General features: G+C 43.2%; 1 protein-coding gene and 1 long non-coding RNA gene across 4 annotated transcripts in view; one reads left to right on the top strand and one right to left on the bottom strand.

The window, feature by feature from the left end:
* Window positions 1-16491, bottom strand: part of LOC148029441 (uncharacterized) — a 176440-nt gene that overhangs the window by 102601 nt on the left and 57348 nt on the right. The gene's annotated exons all lie outside the window — the stretch shown is intronic.
* LOC148029442 (uncharacterized) overlaps window positions 1-16491 on the top strand; it is a 155496-nt gene that overhangs the window by 102834 nt on the left and 36171 nt on the right. The gene's annotated exons all lie outside the window — the stretch shown is intronic.

The following is a 16491-nucleotide window of genomic DNA, read 5'->3' as shown; positions in this document are numbered from 1 at the left end:
CAGATCCAACTTCTCACTATTGTGTTTGCTTGTATTCGACATTCAAAGACTGTCTTGCTACGATTCGGGATCCGTTCAGAGTACAACACACTCTCCAGCTCATTACCCCTGCCCTGATCCTAGAGACACAGAAGTTCGAGATTCAATATTCATTTACTGCATAATGTCTTTGCTACATGAGCATCGTATTATTAGTAGTCATATCATTTCATTTATTCACTGTGTTCATTGTCTGTGAGTTACTCTAACCCTAACCCTTACTGTGTTTTTTTTATCAGTCTGTGCTTTGTTGTACGGTTTCTATTTATATTTCTATATCAGGGTATTTTTCTTTAAAGAAGTCACTTGCAAGTAAGAAAAAGTAGCATGCTCCGATTGTGGAGGGGCTTGAGAATCAGCCATACATCATTAGGTGTCTGCCCAATGCATTCCATCACTGCACTGCACACATGCTTAATGCATTTAACAAGGGGTTGCATATCAGCACCAGGCTGGACATCGGAAGGGGTGGCAGCCACCTCCGTACAAGGAACCATTTCTTCCTATTCTTCATCATCCAGATCAGGCCCCAAGGCATCCACCACTTGATCTATCAAGACCGTGTTGAGCTCTAACATGATGCAGGATCTTGGTATTCAGCTACCGCCCACCATCTCTCTCTCTCTCTCTCTCTCTCTCTCTCTCTCTCTAAGCAAGCAGGTTTGCAGGTCGTCTTTCCATAGGTCTGCAATTCAGTCTATAAGCAGGCCTCTTCGCCTATGAACCACTACTGTTTATCCTTTTGCTGGTGTACAATGTGGAAGGTTCACTTCATGCTGGTCTGAATGTGCCGAATCCCTCTTTTGCTGCACTGACTAGTGATGAACCTGCAGGTGACCTGTGCAAGATCGCACAGCCTGCAGGAAGAATTTGTCGCTCACTGGTTCAGTAGCGAGCTAGATCACAGCTCCACTTGGGGCAGCATAGATACAGATCTGATAGCCTGAAATACCCCCTGATGTGTTCACAAGCGCCTTACTGCAGATTTGTTACTTCAATCTAAGGATGCAGCAGGTCGAGCTGATCACTAGTCCCCGTGCCCTAACAGGACGCTTGCTTCTATATTTTGGTTTCTTACACAGCCAGTCTCTTTCTCTGTGTGTCTGCAGAAAGGGCAAACAACAGTTCAGATAGGGCACACTGGCGATGCTGGTGACTGTGTATACCGAAAACGTTGTCGCTGGGCGCCAAGAAAGGTTGCATGTCAGGCGGGCAGAAGGCGCCCCCCGCTGTGCAGGAGTAGGGTGAGGGGATTGCAATCGCAAGGATGGCTGGTGACGTGCAGGGTGCAGGGTGCAGGGCGACAACAGGGCAACAAGTCACGGGGCACACGAACGCAGGGCAGGAGCCATCTCTCTCTTTTTTTTTCGTAAAAAGCCATCTCTCTCTCTCTCTCTCTCTCTCTCAGAGCCCTGCAGAAGCACAGTCTGGGCAGAAGGGCTGACCCAAGCACAGGCGTTCCACAATCGATGGTGAAGGCAGCGCGCGGCAGGATTCATGATCTAGACTCTCTTATTCGCTACGTTAGATTCTCTCTCCCCCCCCCCCCCCCACACACTCTCTCTCTCTCTCTCTCTTATAGGTAATTTTATTAATTATGGACAAAAGTACAAGATTACAAGATGCAAGTTGACTCTAGGCCGTCGTGCATAAACTCACTTTGTAGAAGATCAAATAAGTAGAGTACAAAAGTCACGACAAAGAAGTATCAAAGATTGTTGTATACAAAGGAGTTAAATCCTCCCTAGCAAGAAGATCAACATGCTACACAAGATCTAACTACCATTGTAGAAGACCTTTGAGTTTTGTTGTGTCCCTAAATACCCACGACAAAGTCAAAGAAAAAAACATTCTAGGTGATCCAATTATGCCAACAACCCCAAAATTTTGAAAAAATGGAATAAAACCTTCATATGTGGCTACACCAGGGTGGGATATTTAGCCCTGGCAATAACCCAATCAAAAGGGCGCAACAATAAACCAACAACCACTTGCCAAATATTGTTAGAAGAGTCCAAATTTTCCTACCCAAAGGGCAGAAAATAAATCTATGATGTAAAGATTCCACGCTAGTGGTACAAAAAAAACATTTGCCATTTGAGATTTGGTGCTTAGAAAGGGTTGAAGCAGGGGGAAGCCCACCAATGATCACTCTCCAAAGAAAGACCTTGCTTTTGAATGGGGTCTTATTCAGCCATCCTTCCATCATTCGTATCTTCCACCAAGCCTTGGATCCATGCATGCCCCAAATCGCATTGACTTTAGTAACCAACCAAATGTTGTCCTTAATCAAGAGATTATGCACCTATTTAGTTGAAGCCTTTTGAAGGCAAAGATGACTAGCAAGATACCAATCTTGCCAGGGGCAATCCAAGTTAAGTGCAGGAAAAGGCTACATCAACCTTTCAATCCGACTCCATAAGTGGCGGTATCTACAAGGAATCCAAAAAAGTCTCCTTACCGTACAAAAAGACATCAAGCCCCCACAGCTCATCAAAGTGGCATCCACAATAGACAAACCCAAACATGCCATACGATTGAACTTGGGTCTACTGTGCTATTTCCCATCCCAAGAGAGCAGCCGCAACACTATCAACAATTCCAACTAAAAGGAATTTTCCTCCAAACAATCCTCTGCAAGATGCCAACGGGCCTCCTAAAGAATGAGCCTCCAAGAAGAAGCAAAATGATTTACCAAAATGGAGGAGGTATTGGAAAAGTGAGTATGTGAATTAAAAACGTGCCACCATGATGTCTATATGCTGGTGTTACCATATACAATATTTCGATCTTCTAGAAAAAAGTAGACTATAAGGACCCAAGGATGGCAATCACTACACATTTCTTTGAAGAGTGACCAACGAAGGGCCACCATATCGGTCTTTACATCCAAAATCACCCCACCACCCATTCGAGATGTAGACATGGCTCCAAGAAAGAGATACTTGCATGTAAGGTGTCATTTTTCCATAGAATAAAGCGAATGTGCCTAGTAAGAGCCCTTAAGGTGGAGGTAGTTCAAGGAAAAAGAGGCAAAAAATATGTGAACATTGGAAGCATAATGGACTATGCCACTTTAAGGCGAACATGGAAAGGCTAGGCCTGAGATCTTCAGTACATAAACTTTGCCTCCAATTTCAAAGAAATCCATTGCAACAATTGCTTGGGCTAAACATCAACACCCAATGGGTAACCCAAATGCTGCACGACATTTCCATGGGGATCACCATCCCTTGCCATTGCAAAGACTGCAAATCCGGTTCAGTATAATTGATGAGGGAGGATTTGGTTGCATTAATATGAAGACCAAAGGCTTGGCCAAAAAGTTTCCATACATCCAATGATGTGTGGAGGTTCACTCGTTCCACTTTGAGAATCACAAACATGTCATCCGCTAGTGATTGGCCCACAAAAAGTTCATCAAAGGGAAGAGAGAGACCAGTCTACTATCCTATTGTCACCAAGTGAGAAAGCATGGAAAGGACTAGATGGGTCGCCAAGGCAAAGAGCAAGGGACTCAAGGGGCTACCCTATCTGACTGATCATGCCAGAGTGAACGGCTTAGTGATCCCACTATTTATCATGGCCCACAAAGAGGCATCCATGATGATTGTGTGTATCAAATGGGGGACATGCACCGATCGAAACCTATAACATGCATGAGGTCTGCCACAAAACACTAATCCAAATAATCAAAAGCCTTTTTGAGGTCCGATTGAATCAACATGACTTCCTGCTTGGAGTGCTTTGCATAGTGGATGGCCAATTGAACATTCAATACATTGTGCAAGATATTCCAACTCTTGATAAATCCATATTGATTACAGTACACAAGGGTAGGGAGATGCCTGTGGAGATGATTAGCCATGACTAGTGTGAAAATTTTATAGATAGATCCCATCAAACAAATTGGCCACCAATGTTTAAGCATTGAGGGTGATTACACTTTTGGAATCAACTTAATGACCCCCATCTTCTGTGAGGTAGGCATAATTCCCATCTCCTAGATTTGTTAGCACATGGCTGCCAAAGGTTTAGCACAATGGCAACATAGGCTTCAAAAAACTCATTAGTCAAGCCATCCCATCATGGACTTTTGTCCTTGGGTAGATGTAATAAAACATCCATAACCTCTCCCTCTAAGATATATTTGTCCAAATCACAATGCATATCTGGCGACACTTGATTTTTGACCATGGCATAGAAAGTAAAACGAGCTTGGGTGGTGTGCTGAGTATGAGGAGTCGAGGTACCAAGAAGGTCAAGGAAATATTCTCGATACATATGCACAATGGACTGTGGGTCTCTAACCATTGAGCCATCTCTATGCTCGAGGCATTGAGCCATCTCTATGCTCGAGGTGCACCATATGTTCTCGAGCCGAAGAGGTGTGCAAGCCTTTAAAAAATTTATGTGACTGGCACAAAGCATCTTGCAGATTCTCAATCAAGCTTTGCAACTTGGCTTGCTAATAAGATCTTAGCTAGAATTGTTGGATGAGATTTTTCAGCCTTGTAGCCAATGGCACTAGGAAGGGATCATCTAGGGAATCAAGGAACATATCAATGCTAGCATTGCTTCACCCGCATGTTGGCGTTGTTTGCAAAGAGAAGCATGATGATACCATATTGCTTGGCAACCCTCAACACATTATGGAGCAGCTATTGAAAGGAGTCAGTGCTCCCTATGGAAAAATCAGGCAGGAACTTGTCAATCGATTGTTCCATATAACCCTTAAAGACCACATGCTTCAGATAAGATGAATTAAAACGTGATGGAAGTCTTCCCAAGAATTGCACAAAAGGGACAACAAGGTGAGCAAGTGTGTCGAACTGCAAAGGGAAATGATCTAACAAAGTGTATTGTTGTAGCACCTAGATATCCAGAATCTCTAATGGCAGAAAAGCATCATCATGCATAATATACATACGGTCCAAGAGGGACCATGTGGACAAGTATTGTGCTGATTGAAAAGTAAAACACAAATCGAATGGATAGAGCCAATACCAATTATCTTGCTCCAAAACAACCACCTCAAAATCATGCCACCCACATCTCTCAGGTGCATCCATTATTGAGTGCTCGAAGGTAGATTGCAAATGATGAATTCACATGTTGAAATCTCCAAACAATATTCCCAATCTCTACCGAGTGACAAACAAGCTACCAACCGATCCTATAGATCCCATGGAGAGGAAGGGTCATTGGGCGCAGAGAGGCCTACTAGCCATAGTACCTCCCCTTCGAATAGAATTTCAACAACCTTTGTTCTTGACAAGGGTTGGCTTGAACTTGCCATTCACGACCATAAGTACACCTAAATAGTGTCAAGTTGAGATCCTTGCATAAAATAGACAGAAGCCATGGCAATCCACAATTTTGATAGGTTCGTTATGATTTTTATGCTCAACAGCACATAACACCTCCCATTGATTGTCATGGAGGATGTGCCACATATCAAGCTACTTACTATGCAAGCAAGTGCCACGCATATTCTAAGTGGCGAGCCTCATATGTCACAACCAGAGGATTTTAGTGTCGAGGCTGATTTACCTCGACTATAATTTTGCAACGAAAATATCAAAGGTTCCCTTCTCTAGAAAATCAATCAATACTGCAAAAGAGTTTAAATCCCTATGCTCAATTTTGGAAGTGGAGGGATCATTTCCTTATTTAGGAGTGGCCCTTGGGTGGTGTCAACAATCCCAAGGAGTGATTACTTTACCATGGGTGTTAAAAGCAAGCTACACACGTGGGTCCCGTGAAGGATTGGCAAAGGCCTTCCGAGCAAAGGATTTTCGAGGGTATTGTAGCACTAGTAGTAGATGCTAATGGTGTCTTATCTTTTTTATGCACATAAGTGTGAGGGGTCTTTGTGAAGTGCTAAGCATAGTTGCTATTGTACACACATTAGACTTTTTCCCTCTTCTAGCATTAATCCAATCATGGTTAGGAGAGTCCAAAGGCTACACAAGTTGTTTCCCTTTGTCCAATGCAGGACGCATTGGGGCCTCGTTTGCTTGAGGGTCATCAATCATAGGAATATCATGGACTAGTGCAACCAAATCCCGCTCTAGAGCAGTGGTCTTTTCTAGACATTCGACATAAAATGGCCCAATTTTCCACATGAAAAACAATGCCCCGCGAAAGTTTCCCACTTCAAATGATATTGTAACAAAGGCATACCAAGACAGATGAAGCGCATCCAATTGTGCCTCTTGCGTGTGCTATCCCACAATATGCACAAGTGGTTGCGATTGGCAGCGTGCAAGCTAGGGGGGACCAATACTATGCCAATCACTCCCATGGCATCCTTAAGCAATGGCCAATAGATTGTAGGACAACATTCGACTTCAACCCATATTGGGCGTTCCTGTTGTAGCAGCCATTGGAAGTCTACCAATGGTTTCCAGCTCACCACATGCACGAGGCATTTGTCAAAGAACAATGGAACTTTGGCCAAAAGATTATCCTGAGTTTTTGTCAATTTGAGTAATATCTCATAGAGGCCTCGTGGTCCAATAAAAATTTCCTCCACACAATACCGAGCTTTTGACAAGTTTAAAAGTCACATGGCTAAGAGGGCATAAAGAAGGACAAAAGTCAAGGTAGGGTCACTAGAGAGACCACTTGACACCAAGATAGTAAATCATCTCTAGTTAACATATCAACATGCTGAATAAAACTAAGTTGTCACTGAAGAAGTACGTTAAGCTTCGCAACATGATAGTGGATGCCCGATGCAACATAAAAAATGAACACATTGGGAGTTATCCAAATATGCCAAGCAACCCAAAATTCCAAATGAATACCTTACATTTGAATGGCATCTTGTTGAACCATCCCTCCATCACTGTCAATTTCCATGAGGCTTTAGATTTGTGCAATCCCCAGTGCATTGGCTTGTTCTCTCTTTCTGAACAAGTATATATTAATGTATGGAAATATTTACATCATGCCCTCAAGCCAACTGTCATATCAAGCCTTTTGGTTAGTCATGAAAATCCTATCAAGCATAAGTCAAAGTCAAAATCTCCCTCAACTAAGGTAGAAAGGGTGATTGTTCCTGTCCTACACGATTTGCTACCATTGTGTCCTACAACATGCAAGGGTAGGGGTGTTAGACTAAGAATAGGACGCATGTTTCCCTATGGCTAAGTTGAATAACACTTTCAATGATGTAGTAGTAGATGCCTTATAGCTAGATATGGATGAAAATGAAATGGTCCCAAATTCTGACACAGAATGCATTGAGTTGCTTGTCAAGTGCTCCAAGTTTGTTGAGGCCTCTCCGGTGGGATAGAAAAATGCACTACCTTGTGGGGAAACACAAATAGTGCCTTGTGCTTTGGAGATGGATGACACTTCGTCGTATGCTCAAGTAGTAGGGTTGTCAGATGACTCCTAGGACTTGGATTGGGAGCATTTTTTGGAATTTTCCAACATGTTGCTTGGGGAGTATGTGCAACATAACCAAGATAATTGTAGTGACTTTGAATATTGTGATATCACCGTTACTACTGTGGATACAAAGAAGGTGTTGCGTACATTGTCCTCCTTCCATGAAAAAGCAGTCATACTCTTCTTTACCGCCGAAATCCCTATAATGTGTTTGATACAATGGTTGACGAGTGTTGTGCAAAAGGACTGAGTGGAGGACATTTTTGTGGGCTCAAGGGGGGTTCTATGAGGTCCTACTCCCCGATCCTCTCATTAGCGTGATGTGCTTTTAAGCAAGTTGCCATTATTTTATGATCACAAATTGGTGCATGTTGTCCCATGGCAGCCAATGGCAAACTTTACAAAATTACTGAAGCAAGAATGCTCGGTTTGAGTGGAAGTGGAGGGCTAGCCAGCTGTATATCGGCCCCTTTTGCTAGATGCCACGACCAAGATTGGCAAAGTGTTGAAACCCCCCAATACTTGAGCCATTTATAAAAACAGAATGTGCATGTTGTGGAATACCTCTCGCAAGTGTCCCACTTGGCCATAGGTGAATTCCATCTCAAATGGGGAGCCTTTGTGGGACATTGCTTCAATTGCAGACAAGTGGGTCACTTTATGGCAAAATGTATTGAAAGCAAACAAGAGAAGATATGCAAATGATGTTTCTTATGTACAACAAGATGGTTCTACCTTGCATATGCATATAGATGCCTAGCTTACAGGGGGGAAATATGGGCAAAGGCAAACAATTGCTTTCACCTCTCACTGATGGTGCCCATACCTGGCAAGAAGTGCAGTCATAAAAGGGCAAAAAGTCAAATGACATTCATAACATTGTATCTTTGGAGGTTGCATAGAATGTCCTACGCACCTATGCACGTCATAAGAACAAGCCTTTGTCCCAAGGTACTGGCATTACACCTTTGAGCATTAAGAAAACCTCTAATCTTAAGGCTCAATAGGAGCCGTTAAGTGTTTTGTCCTTTGACAAGGGCGATAAAGTCATTACTCCATGGGAGCACAACAAGTACATGCATTGTAGCACAGGGGATGCTATTAATGGCTCAAGTACTAGGAGGCACCAACACTTTGCCAATCCTCAACATGGCAGCAAGCAAAAGGGGCCAATACATTGTCGAGCAACCCTCCAGTTCCACCCAAACCGAAAATTCTTACTTTAACAATTCTGTGAAGTCTACCATGGGCCACCATGGGACAACAAGCACCAATTTGTAGTCATAAAACAATGGCAGCTTACTTAAAAGAACCTCATGTTGATGAGGAGACCAGAGTGGGATCTCATGAAACCCCCTTATGCCCACAAAGATGTCCTCCATACAGTCTTCTCGCATGACACTCATCAACCATGAGCGTATTGAAAACACTGTAGGAATTCTAGCAATAAAGAATAAGATGACATCAGTTTCATGAAAGGAGGAGAACGAGCTCAACAACTTTTTTGTTTCCATGGTAGTAACGATGGCATCACGCTCTTCAAAGTTACTATAAGTATCCTGCTTATGTTGCACATACTCCCCAACCAAGGTATTGGAAAATTCCAAAAGATGCTCTTAATCCAAGGCCTAGGAGTCATCCAATTACTATGTTGCTTAAGCATAAGACAAAGTGTGACCCATCTCTAAAGCACATGGCATTATTTGTGATTCCCCACAAAGCAAGGCATTTGCCCCTTCCATCATGGAGGTGTCTATGCACTTGGACACATGCTTGACAAGGGACTCAATATGCTCCATGTTAGTATTGGCATTCAAAGTCATTTCATCCTCATCCATGTCTCAGGTCTACACGTCTTGTATCTCCCTATGAGGGGCATACACAGTTTTTTTTTTCGTGCACACACACACACACACACACACACACACTCTCTCTCTCTCTCTCTCTCTCTCTCTCTCTCTCTCTCTCTCTCTCTCTCGTGAAGATAATTGAATTAAGTAGTAAATATTTACATGAGACCATCAGGTCAACATTCTCTATGTATCTCTTACATTCTATTACATCAGACCATCAAGTCAGCATACTCAATCTCTCTCACACTATCTCAATAGAAATTTACAAGATGCGAGCAGGCTCTGAGAACAACCTATTACATAACCAATTCTAATAAATCAGACAGAAAGAACAACTAGAGTAGAGTAAACAATCGCCAGCCAGGGAGCAGCAATGTCCGGAAGGACCAAGTCAGCTGACATGATAGAAGTGATTTTCCATAACACCAATCCACGCACACGGGCCACATGCCCATGGATGCTCGATGCCGAATAAAAAATAAAGGCATTGTGAGTACGCCATATGTGTCACAGGACTGTCCATATAAGAAAATGGAATAGGCAGGAACAATCTGAACACAAAGAGGGCATAGAGGACATATTTCCTATAATCCACGAACGAACTGGTATGCAGTGCTAGGTCACCGAGAACCACACATGGGAAATGAAATTCCAGATCTATCGCGCAACAGGGCAAGAGACAAAGAGGTGAAGCAATGTCTCATCACATGTAGTATAGAAAACATAGCACCCTGCAAAGATCTTTCAAGCACGGAGCACTTCTCCCGTTGGAAGACCCCCAATGAGCAGCCTCCACATGAACACTTTACCCTGATACGGAACCTTAGACTAAATCTTACCCACCACTTCTTTTTTCTATCCCTGAGATGCCAGAAGTTATTAACCTTCCCCATGACCCATCTTTTAGCTTCCACCATCTAATGATATATCTAATTCCCTGACCTTTTCTGAAATTCATCAGGAAGCATAAACTTCCAGTCATGCCATGGATGCAATGGTTATAACGTACGCAAAGGAGAGAACATCTGAAGACAGTCTTGTATTGACGACCAAATGTCCCTGTATCCACGAGGCACCCTAAAGTACTAATGAATACGCCTAAAAGAATAAAGGCGGGGTTGCTCAGGAATAACCCCATCACAGACTGTCTTCAACCCTAACCTAGCCGTCCAATTAAACTTATCTCACTGCAAATCTTTGTGTGGCCAATCCAATTGAGAAAGCTAGTATTTGTCCTTGCAACGAATTTTCCTCCTTACAAATATCCGAAGGATGCCAGACAGCAAAACGAAGCATCTCCTGCCAAGAAGCAATTAAATGAGAAAGGAGAAGACTGGGAGACCTTTAAGGGCCTCGTAGAATTAAGCGCATGCCACCAGGAAGCATGAATAACTGTGCTTCCATGAGAGATGCCAGTCTTTTCTATGAAGAATTCGGCAATATCTGACCAAGGATGACACTGAATACATAGGCTTTGCAAAAGGGACACCCTCAAAGCGGCCATATGCAAATTAACATCCAACAAAGCTGCAACCCCCCATCCTTTTCGGAGTGGTGACATGCTACCAAGAGATCCATATATGCCCCAAACGATTGCCTTTCTTTTTCCACAACATAAATCTAATAGGCTAGACCAAATCCAAAAGGGACTTCTTAGTCCAAGGCAGCAATGGCAGAAAGAACGAAATCATATTGATCATAATGCATTGAGCCACTTTTAGCCTAACATGAAGAGGCCAACTCTGAGATTTCCAGTACATGAACCTGTCATGAATTCGGGATGCCATCCAATCCAACAAAGTACGGGGAGCAACCTCCACACCAATAGGATATCCCAAGTGTCTAGTTATATTGCCCCTCAAGATCACAATTCCATTCCATCCCAAGGCCTACAGATCATTCTCCATATAGGAGAGAAGGGTGGATTTCTGAGTATTAATGTGAAGGCCCAATGCCAAAGCAAACAGGTTCCAAGCCACCATTGCCCGATTGACATTAATAGGATCTGCCTTGAGGAACATAAAAGAATCATCTGTCAAAGATTGGCCCACTAGCTTATCACCGCTAGAAAGACATAAGCCAATTATCTCACCTTGAGTTGCCAACTTATCCAATAATGAGAGCATCGGGTGAGTTACCAAAGCAAACTACAAGGGGCTAAGTGGACAACCTTGTCGAAGAGACCGAGATAGGGCGATTTTCTCCGTAATTCCTCAATTAAGAGCAATATGGGCCACAACACCCTGACTGATGGTATCAACTAGAGAAATCATACGGGGGCCAAAACCCATTGTAGACATTAATTGCCGCAAAAATGACCAACTGACATGATCAAATGCCTTCTCAATATCCGGCTAAAGCATAACAACCTACTAGCTAGAAGCTTTGGCATAATCGATTCCCAACTAGACATTCAAAATGTTGTGCATTATATTCCGACCTTTAATGAGGCCGTATTGACATGGATGAATGAGATGTGGAAATACTTTCTGCAATCTGTTGGCAATAATCTTGGAGAAGATTTTATATAACCATCCCATAACTGAAATGGGTCTCCATTGTTTCAAAGAGGTCGAAGAGGGAACTTTGGGCAACAACCTAATGACTGCAATCTTCCAATCTGAAGGCATCATACCCGAGTTCCACACCTGCTGACACAATCGAGTTAATGGGTCCTTAAGCAATTGCACATTGACTGAAAATGGTTCATTAGGAAACCCATCCCAGCCTGGACTTTTCCTTCAAGGCAAGTGAGAGAGCACTTCTTCCACTTCCTCTTCAGAAATATCGACCTCCATTAAATTCACCCATTCTGGTTTGACCTGATTACTAACCAAGTCACAAATGTATGTTCGAGTAGAGAGAACAACATCTAAAAGGATCTCTTGCGGACCCAACAAGACCCTATAAAAGTCAACAATCATCCGAACAATGGAGGTAGGATGAGTCACCATATCACCTTGCCCATCCTATAAGCGCACAATATTTTCCTTGGCATATTTTTTATGTAGACGAGTAAAAAATTGATGAGTTTGACTGTTGTTATCATGTAAAGCTTCCGCTCTAGCTAACAGTTTGTTTTTTTCATACTCCTCTTTCTAAAGAGATTGGACCCTGCCTTTCAATCATTCAATGCAAGTGAGCAAGTCATCATCGGAATTCCCAGTTTGACACAAAGCCAATGAATGAGCTAATAAAGCTTAAGCATGTTGCAATTCAGCTCGAAACAAGAAAGCATGCTAAATACCATATTGTTGGGATAAGGCTCGCGCATTATCCCTAAAAACCACCCATGCTTCCATCCCTCTAGATAGAACCTTTAAGCTAAAAGAAGCTATTAGGTGCTGAACATCTTCCAAAAACTGATTTTGCTACAAAAAAGATTGATTAAACCGAAGAGACAAATGGGCAAGGAGAGCCTTGAATGCATGAACAGGTCTATGGCTCATTTCCAAGACCAAAGAGTAATGATTTAACAGAGCATGTTGTCTTTCCACTCGCATATCAATGACTACAGGAAGAAAGGAGTCACTTTAGCAGATGTAGATTCTATCTAGTCTGACCCAAGTATTTGGATGTTGAAAAGAGCGATAAGTATATCCGGCTTGTGATGGATACATCTAGGACTACCTGTCATGTTTCAAAGATGCCACTACAAGAGCATCCCAAGCTTGTTGCTCCAAGACCATCCATAACCGAATGCGGAGAGGTCACATGATCTACAAAAACACAAGCATTAAAGTCACCCATAACAAAGCGTTGACGAGCCAAGGCAAGGCAGTGCAGGTCATCCGAAAGCTAACGACGATCCCTTGCATTAGGAGTATACACACCTACAATCCACAGAACCTCCCCCTCATACATATTTCCAGGATCAAAAATCGAATGTGGGTATCTTGAGAAACCAATGCTGGTTGCATGGAGGATTTAACAAAGCGCAACCACTAAAAAAGACCGTATAATCCTTATACACATAAGAGGATCCAGTTGAAGAATGTTGTTTGTGCTCCACAACATAAAAAAATCCCAATTTCCAACAAGCACAACTTTCCACAACCAATACTGCTTGCTGCTCGAAGAAATACCTTTTACATTCCACAAAACAAGTTTCATGATCAATCAAAAAATAAGAAAAAGTATTGAACCATCGCTTTCCCTTTCCCTTTTACATCAATAGCCTTGGCAGCCTAGAATCTCTCCATTTTAGTATGTATAACATCTACAAGATCTACTCTCTGCAAACCCGCAATCGAAGCTTGAGGAGGAAACTGCAATTACTGGGAGCGAAAAACATCCCGAGGAGGCACAAGCCTTCCACGAGCATCGAATCACAAGGCTGAATCAGCAGTCCTATCTTCCACTACTGGGGTATGCAAAGATTGAGGTTTCATATAAAAACCCCTACCTTTGCGTTGGAAGGTTTGAGTGATTGCAGGCGACAAAGGATGAGCAAGATTCAATCGAGAATCTTGCCTAGCATTACGACGAACCACGGTGACCCAAGAATCCTCCTGAGACAAATTCCACCCTATCAGAGTCGAAGGATGCTCCCCACCCTTGTGGAGGTCATTCTTCTTGCCTTCCTCACAACCTTGTTGGAGGAAGGTGCTCTAGATCAAGTACTATTTGCTGAAACATGTGATGAGGATAGTGGTCTTGCATTTCCATATCCTGATCCATAGGGCCATGCACTACCTTCATATTTTTGTCGCATTCTGAAACGAAATGGCCCAACTAGCCACATCTGAAGCAGTGTCTTACAAAAGTACCCCATTTCAACTCATACACCAACATTTGTAAGCCTGGAACTTCAAAACAAATTTTTGTCATGTGAGAACACACACACTCTCTATATATATATATAATGAGCGATTATTTTAATTGCGAATCTTTGTGTATGTGTGTGTGTTCACTTTGTGCAGAGAGATGGTGTGTAGATTTACTATAAATTCCTGATGTTATAGGTAAAGTGTCAATTATCAATGTCTACTAGTTTCATGGCAGGTCGTCGATGTCTATAAGCAAGTCATCAATGTCTTTCAATTTTGTGGCAAGTCACCTGTCTATAGATCTTATGGTTCTATAGGTCGTTAGACTAAAGACAAGGCAATTTGCAAGTCAAACAATCTATCCTTGGTTAACAAGAACAAGGAAGGGCACTGCAAGTCAAAAGCACAAGGACAATCCCCCAAGTCTGCGTGACCTTAGGGATGTGACAAGGCACAAGAAGGTTAGTGCTCGACAAGCAGACGGCTAGGTTTTCTCTTTGCAGGTTGCAATCACAACCAATGAGACAAAATGTCAAGTTGAAAAATCTCATGACATTGTTGCCTTGACTCTCCCTCTCCCTCTCTCTCTCAATGGGTAATTATATTAATTATGAAAAAAAGTACAAGAGAGCAAGATCACAAAGTACAAGGTGGCTTTAGACCATATGCAAACCAAATACAATGGATTCGTAAGGTGCAAAACGAGGAGTGCAAAATGCACCCTGAGACTAGACAAAAAGAAAAAGATCAAGAGTGTTGATACGATTCGGCTTCGTGGGACCGGATCTTCACTATCCAAGTCTATGATACACCATCTTTTAAAAAATCACCCAACACTACAAAGAGATTCAGCCTCTAATGGTCGGCCTGGAAAGAGGAGAGTGCGTCTGCAAGGTGAGCAATAGAACCTAGATTCTGGCAATCCCACGACGCAAGGACTTGACCAACTGCATCAAAAGCCAACTGAGCTGGAGGATCAAGAGCATGTTATTGTGGTGCCAACTACTTGACGGGTTGTGGATCCTTGGTATTAGTAGGAACTCAAGCAATAAACACTTCAAAGGACTCGTCTGGGCAGCATGAATGACTGTGAAGGGAGTCTTGTGAAAAAGAAGAGGATCAACAACAACTATTATAGACGCAGGAGCATCTTTTGCTTTATCTTTATTGCTTCGAGGCTTTGTCCATCCTTGTGTCTCCAAAATAGACAAAGGGGCTAGTTGCTTGATCTTGGATTGACTACATTGAACAATGTGCTGCTCGATAGAACAGGGTGGCGCACTTTGATCTTTATCCATGGGTTGATCCACTGAAGTACTTTTTCGATATGGGCATTCTGCCACGAAATGATCCAATTGACCACAAGAAAAGCTGTGGCCAGCAAAAGTACTCCAGTTAAGCCGAAACCAAAGTGGCCTCATATCACTGCAATTGAGACGCATCCACTTAGGTCTCTTTCTGGATGAGTCCCAAAGCATACACAATCGATTTCTATTGACTGTGTTCAAGCTGGGGGCACCAACACCTGATCCACTGCTGCCATGGCATCCTTGAGAAGGGCCCAACAAAGCGCTGGGCATCGCTGCTGTGTAAGAAGAAAATCTTGTGCCAAAGGAGATTGGAGGACAACCTCATGAAAACCATGCGGACCAACAAATATCTCCTCCATAGAATCGGCCTGAAGAAGAGACGTCAGCCACTAACAAATCCTACTGAGGACAAGTCGCCAGCCGGTGAAGAAGAAAATGACACCACATTCAAGAAAAGCAAAAGAGGAGCGAAGAACATCCTGGGTATCCATCTGAATATCCAAAATGTCTTCCTCCCCACAATCAGGAATAATGCAATGATTGTGCTCCACATATTCCTCTAGAGGACTCAAGCAACTGTCCTAATTGAGTTCTTGCAAACGAGAAGCCACCTGCACGTAGGAGCGCCGGGTGATGGGGTGAATCACCCAGGTTAGGAGCTTTAGAGGCAGCACGAACTTGCTCATTAATGTGCTTGCTGCGCTTGACAGATGGCTGTGCCTCGAGGGGGATCAGATCCATCTCATCAGTGCAGGGCACCATTTCTTCTTCCACTGCAGCTTCTTCTAGGTTTCCATATGTGGACCCACGGCATCAAGAGGCCGGTCCATCTCGGCCATCATCAAACCTTCCAGCGAACAGCTGTTAGCTCATGGTGTGTCTGTCACAGACACGCATAATTTGGTCCCGTGCAGGCAGGTGCAAGCTGACCTGTGCAGAGTAGGCGCAAGCCAAGCATGTGCAGAACAGGTACAGAGATGCTGCGCAAAGTAGGGTAGGGTGGTGAGTGGTGACGAAACAAGGGCAGAACGCGCCTAGCTGACGTGTACTGGGTGCGACAGGCTGTCTGGGGGACTGCTGCAGAAAAGCAGGGCCTGCGCGCAGCAAGCAGAGAAGCAG

This window comes from Lygodium microphyllum, chromosome 11 (genome assembly GCF_053477565.2).
Source record: "Lygodium microphyllum isolate KBCC chromosome 11, Lygodium_microphyllum_v1.1.10, whole genome shotgun sequence".
In the NCBI taxonomy this organism is placed as follows: Eukaryota; Viridiplantae; Streptophyta; class Polypodiopsida; order Schizaeales; family Lygodiaceae; genus Lygodium; species Lygodium microphyllum.
This window is presented reverse-complemented; position numbering and strand designations above follow the sequence as displayed.